The sequence below is a fragment of the Panthera leo genome, chromosome B3, assembly GCF_018350215.1.
Source record: "Panthera leo isolate Ple1 chromosome B3, P.leo_Ple1_pat1.1, whole genome shotgun sequence".
NCBI lineage: Eukaryota > Metazoa > Chordata > Mammalia > Carnivora > Felidae > Panthera > Panthera leo.
The window spans coordinates 147,170,815-147,178,005 of NC_056684.1; positions in this window are offsets into that span (position 1 = coordinate 147,170,815).

The following is a 7,191-nucleotide window of genomic DNA, read 5'->3' on the forward strand; positions in this document are numbered from 1 at the left end:
CAAACAACAAGAGGGGTGCCCTCAGGGTGACCTGGCCCTCTGCCAGCCTCATGCCCCTGCTCAGGGACATCTGCCAGTGAGAATGGATAAATGGAAGATCCTCAGAAAAGCCAGGTCTAGATCATCTGACAGAAGAGAGGGCTGTGCCAGGTGGCTAGAACCCTGCACCTGGGGGCCACCTGTGGGCTTAGTTATAAGTCCCAGGGTGTGGCATTGGGTGACCCTGCTCATCAGTTCAGCTGGGGTGGGTGTGGGAGAGGCAAGTGGGCCATGGTCAACAGTGTTCACATGGACATGGGTAGGGACTTGGACCCAGAGACATGGCTCTGTTCAACACATTCCATCTTTCCTCAAGCTAGTGAATATGGGATATGCAGTTTTAGCACCCTGAACTTCTCTAACAATTCCACGTTCTGTGGTACTGCTGGGTCACTTTCTATGAATGACTACTTTTCCTCATTATGGAGACCAATGCTTCATACTTCCTTGGGATGTGGAGGTGGACATTGCCAATTTTACCTTTATAGGTGATGAAAAAAATTGCTTTGTAATTTTCTGTGTCTTATTCTGGTTGGCTATTAGTTTGCAAGCCATTTGATCCTTTTGGTTGTTACTTTGAAGCTTCCTCTGAGTTTACTGAGGAAACATTTCCAGTATTCTGTGTCATGATTGGTGAAGTACAAGGTTGTATTTTAGTATTTTCTTATTCCAGCTGGGGAGAACAGAAACTACTGCTGACCACGTGTGAGCCCCGGGATCTTTTTCCCTCTAATCCTTTCTTGTGATTCTTTCCTGGCTTCTGGCAGTCTCCTCCTATGCATGTGGGGTTCCCTCCTCAGCTGGAGACACAAAGGGGCGGTCCGCTGGTGCCCAACTTGAGAGGAAGAGTGAATGTCCCCACTAGTTTTAAAATGCCTGCCTTCCTTTTACACAAAAACCAGATAGGGATACCATAACACACCTAAAAACTACATGGGCAAAAATCTCCTTGACCTTGGTCTTGGAAATAATGTTTCAGATATGACTGCAAATGCACAGTCAATGAAGACAAAAATCAGTTAGTGAGAACACATCAAACTAAAAATCTCCTGCTTAGGAAAAGAAACATTCACCAAAGAAAAAGACATTTTACAGGGATGGAAAAAAATGTAAAACATGTGTGATATGAGGTTCATATCCAAAATTTAAAAAAAGCTCATACTGCTCAATATTATAACAAGCAACCCAATTAAAAAATGGGGGAGTAGAGGACTTGAAAGGGCATGTTTCCAAAGTCCATGTACAAACGTCCAGCAAGTGCATTAAAAGGTGCTTAACATCACTCATCACCAGAGACATGCAAATGAAAGCCACAATCCCATAACACTTCACACCTGTTATTATGGCTGTTACCATCAGACAAGAGATAACAAATGCTTGTGAGCATGTGGAAATAAGCAAACCTGGTACACTGTCCCTAGGAATGTAAACTGATGAGGTTACTACTGAAAACAATATGGAGAGTTCTCAAAAAAAATGAAAAACAAAAGTATGGTTGTGCCCAGCGATCCCTTTTCTGAGTGATATACACAGGGGATGAAGTCACTATATCAGAGATATTGTGCACCCCATGTTCATTTCAGCATTATTCTCCATAGCTGAGACACTGAAAAAAACTAACTGTTCATCAAGAGATTAATAAAGAAGATGTGAGATTAGATAGATGGATGGATGGATACAGATAGATAGATAGATAGATAGATGATAGATTTCATCCATATAAAAGTTAATCGTGCCATTTGTGACTACATGGATGAAGCTTGAAGACATTATGCTAAGTTAAATTAGTCAGACAGAGAAAGACACATTCTGTATGATCACACTTACATGTGGAGTCTAGAAACATCAAATTCACAGAAACAGAGTGTGCAATGGTGGGTTCCAGGGACTGAGGGGCAGGGAAAATGGGGGTGGTCGAATTGCTCAGTGTGTCCAAACTTCCAGTTAGAAGATAGACAAAAAGCTTCCATGGATCTATTGTACAGTAAGATGACAATAATTAATATACATAATGTATATTGAAAGTTGCTTGATGTTCTTACCATAATTAGCTGAAGAATGTATTGACTAACTTCAACTTGGTAAACATTTTGCATTATATACATGTATCAAGGCATCATATTGTACAACTTAAACTTACATAATGTTATATGTTGATTATATCTCCATAAAGCTGGGGCCAAAAAAAAAAGGTATTCTTAGAAGACATTCCTATACTATACATTTGGCTAGCAATAATTTAACTATGCATGGACATGACTGAAAATCATACAATATATGATATTAACCCTAAAGATGTTTTATGCACAGAGAAGATTTCATACAAGTGTGCATGTGTCTGTGTTGGTGGGAATAATTTCATGTGATTCTGTACACCCATAGAAACAACAACCATAACAACAGGTGTTAGGACGATGTTAGGACATGCTAATGCCATGACTGTGTTAAAGAATGTAATGCCTGAAACGGTTCCTGGATTTGCCTTTCCATTATGGATTTAGCCAGACCAAGGAACTCACTTCAGCACATAGACAAACTACGTACTTGCAAAGACTTGGGGGTGATAATTAGAATTTCATACCCCACATCATCCTCAATCATCACAGAAGAGGGCAATGAAGATATGAGGATTAGGAGAACAGATACAGAACATGAAAACATAGACACAGAAGTCCTTCAGGAAAAATCCGCCTGGAAACTGGTCTGGAACGTCCAGAATCATTGTCCTTGGCCCTTAATAAGATTCACAATGCTCCAAATAGCAGGCAGGGACTGACCCCCTTTGCAATAGTATTTTAGAAAGGAATCCTTAACCCTTGCATTACTGATTGAGTGAATTTTATGATAACTTATATGACCAAGTTGATGCCATGCATATACATGTCCAAGAACTAACTGGTACACTTGGGTCGTATCATCCACAGACAATAAGAACATGGCCTCTGCCACTGACAAGCCTTGCCACGCTTTCTACAGAATACTGGAAGCTCATCAGGTCTTCAGAGAGCACCCAGTGCCACCTCGCTGGGAAGGACCTTATGGCGAACTGCTAACCAACTACACTGCCATCAGAATTAGGGAAAGATGCCTCTGGATTCACGCAAGCTGCACAAAATAGTTCCGCAAAATGCCATCGTCAAGACCCTTGATGGCCATCCCCATGACAACCATAGGTAAGGATTCCTAGAGCCAATTTCCAGGCTCTGGAAGCACATGGCATCACATAGTAGGTCACGGATCAAAAAACTGCATTTCCACCCAGTTTCATTTTCTGGCTCTTTCCTTTCAGGAAAAAAAAAAAAAAAACCCTTTTTAAAATGGAGCCTACCCTTTCCCTACTATTTAAAGACTGACTACGTTTCCTTCTCTCCCTCTGACCCTCTACAACTGTCTGTCTTTCAGACTGCATCTGCCCCATTCACCTGTGGAGTTATCTCAACAGGTCAGACACAGACCCCTACACCAGTTTTCCAAGTCCCGGCTACAGTAAATAATCAGTCTGATTGTCAATTGTTTTGATATCAGGATAGCAAGTAAGCCCCTGAAGTAGTGTTTTTTCCTGCCAATGCAAGCAGGTGAATGCACCATGTGGATGGAAATGGAAGGGTGCTGTATCCACAACCAGAACTGCAATGTCACTCTGCTTTTCCTTCCACTGCATTTATTGGGACCACAACTTTGATGGAAGCTTCAGGATGGTCCTTTGCTCAGGTGAATTGTTGGGAGAGAATAGTTCCCTTTGCATGAAGACAAGCATGGTGATGTGCTCTCTCTTGGTGACATAGCAAGGCAACCTGGTGCCAGATGGCCAATAGATGCTCCAGCATAACCCCCATGGCACAAACACTTTCCACATAACAAAATGTTTCATTGGAACTCAGACCACCCGTGCATGAACTGACATAGCTCAGCCACTTCCAGGTAAGTCTGCCTAACAGCACAAGTCATGTGAAAGTAGACCGAAAATCTGGAGTAGCTCAATCAGGTGACAAAACCCACCTTATAGCTGCTGAAGGGCTGCAGGCATCGCATGTCTCACATACTTGCAGTAATTCATGAGAATTGACCAGTGATAGTGGGCCTCAATTGCCAGAGAAGGGGGAATTCATGACAGGCTCCACATGAGCTGGTCAGGCTAACATCTTGGAACTCTTTGGGCTGTTAGGAATTCTGAAGACAGCAGGTTAGAGATGTACTGGTTGAGAGCAGACTGTGGCTGGGGCTCCTTGGTCATTGATGCTGAATGGGACATACTGGCTAGCTCAGTAATGGCAAAGTCTCCTCTGTGGCCCTTTAGATACCCTCACTACCTAGACAGTCTTGGGAATGTGAGCCATCTTATGGACAGCTGGGCATTTACATTTCAGTATTTAACTGTAAAGCGCCACCTGTTAGGAGGGAGCTTTAATGCTTGTAAAATGGGTGGGCTGAAAGGAGAAATGGTGTGTTTAATGACCTGCTCCTTCAATAAATTTTTAATTATGGACTGCAATAACTCATCCTCTATTGCACACAATATTGATGTATATGTCCTGAGTTAATCGGGTGTGGGTGGTGCAATTTGCAGTCCTAAAATCTCCTTATATGTTGCTCCCCCCAGGAAGGCCAGGCACTGGGTTTGTTCCCACTGGACTTGATGGCATATGAGGTCATCCACACCATTAGGAAGACAGTGTAGGGTCAAAGGGGCTACCATTGATAAAAGATTCAGTAAAGATTCTTCCAATGGTGACATCTAAGGAATATTGAGACACTTCTATTATCCCTCCCTTTATACTTTGTAAGATAAAGGGCACCACACTTGTATTTGGAGGGGTTCCTGGGAAGCACTGTACCTTGACTTCAGGGTCAATGAGAGAAATAAAGTGTCTATATCTGTGTCTTACAGGGTAATTACAGAAGTATACAGGCAGCTGTCCCCTGAAGAAGGACATACACCATGAACCTCCAGGTCCCTAGGCAGGGCCTTGGCATCTTCCCACCCACTGGGATCCCAGCTCACCCTACCAGGGCTGTCATGTCCAGAGAAGTGATGGCACCCACCCAAAGGGTAGGTACAGCAGTTTCTTGAAGATCGCAAATGTCTGAGCAAAGGTTTCTGACTTGTGTTTGGGCTGTCATGAGATTAAGTCATTAAGGACCCCTTTTCTCAGAGCTGTGCATAAAGAGAAGTGTGGGCATCATCTCTAGAGCAAGAGAGCTGAGTTGAAGTGCCACCCTTTGAATGGGGCAGATAAGAGTCCCCCAGTCTCCATATGCCGAATGGACACTCCTATGGGCTCCTATCTGTGGAGGTGGTGAGCCCATCAGCATTTGCAGCAAAGAAGTCTTGGGCTTCTTGAAAATTCTCCTTTTCACATCTGACTATGGCATGCATGCTAATGTCTTCTGTACTAAAGCTGGTGTTTCCATGAATTGTATTGGCACAAGGATTAAAATCAGAGTGGTCCTTCATGAAGAACTCCTTAGATTCTGTTGTCAAGTGCCTCTCCTCCAGGTTGGAAATGGACAAGGGATCGTGGGTGCATGACATAAGGCCAAAAACAAAACAAAACAAAACAAAACAAAACAAAACAAAAACAAACAAAAACAAAAACAAAAAACAAAAAAACACCCATTGAATTGTACCCATTGTATCTTAGAGTTGGATTGAGTCACCTGGGCTTGACCTCTCCCAGTGGGCCTGTGCTGTCATGCCACAAAAATCCATGCCCTGGGAATCAGAGCTTCTTTCTTCCTACCTCTGTGGGCTCTGGGGCCCTAGGGAGCCTCTTCCTCAGAGCCTTCCCCTTTTTCCCTGGTGTGTGTCTCCTGACCTGTGCCTTGGTGTGCTTGCCATGGCCTTTTGAAACAGTGAAATGTCTGGGGCCTTCTCTAGGTTGTCTCTAAGTAAATAGGACATTCATACCTTGAGTTTTTCAGTGAATGATGAATTTAGGGATCTTGGTCCAATCCAGCCAGCTTTAGCATGTCAAGTGCTGTAAGCAACAGCTTGGAGAAAATTACAAAGACCCACAAGAGCCAATCAGTGTCCTCGTCTCCCTCCCTTTGGACAAATTATTCCAGCAAATCTTGCACTTCCATGACGGTATAGTGCCTGTTATCATTTCTGTCTTTCACGCTGGTCCTTGGACATGTTGTTGTAGTGGATCATGACAGGGAAGACCTGATATAGACTTTAGCTCTTCCCAGACACGTGTGCTGAGGCCTCCCACACTGGGGTGACACACTCAACACTTGTCAGATAGGGAGCCATTGTCAACAGCAGCGAGGAATATGGCCAGTAGGGGGGTACATCTCAGATCAACTGAGATGTGGGGGTGAGGAACTAGTGAGCCCTTCTTAGCTCTAACGCTTGTAGGAGGGCGCCACCTAGGCTACCAATCCCATCCTTGGGGCAAATGTATTGGGGGACCCCAGGTGTTGTACTGAATTAAGAAAATGTAGACTGTGACCTCCTGAAGGAAGAAGCAAGAGCCACTTGCTCAGGGGTTGACAGGGGGCTCCCTAGGAATCCCTGCTCCTGCTTTGGGTACATGAGATGTGTGGGGCCCTTCTGACTGAAGGTGGGGTTTCAGTACACCCACAACAAAGGAAATGGAGACACAGGATTTATGACTTAAGAGCCCAGAACAAGGGGGCACAAGGACCCAGAAAAGCACAGCCCTCGATTGCACATTCCCAGTGATAAGGACATAGAAATCATGGTAGCAAGTACCTGATTACTTAGGAGTGGATGGGGCTGAAGTCCCGAACTTTTCACAGGCTCACCTCTGTGTGTTTATTCTAGAAGGCTCTTAGAAAACCAAAGTTGGAATCCTAGGCAGATTCTTATCTAAGGTTAAACTCACTGAAGTAGCCAAAAGAAAGAGAGCAGGGATTCATATTCACTGGCTCCCTCTGGATGCCAGAGTCATCCATAGGTACTTGTGCCTACCTTTCTGATTCATTTCATTGGGTGCTCCTTTCATCCTGATGGTCTCAGTCTCTCACATTTGGAAACTTGCTCTCCAGGGAGGCACAGCTTGTGCTAAGTGGAACCTAACCTCCATCCTCTTCCCCCACAGCCCAGAGACACCCCAGTGTGGGAGAGGCGCTTTGGGAGGGTTGTAGTCCACCATTAACCTGACCCCACATTGGGACTGGAGGAAG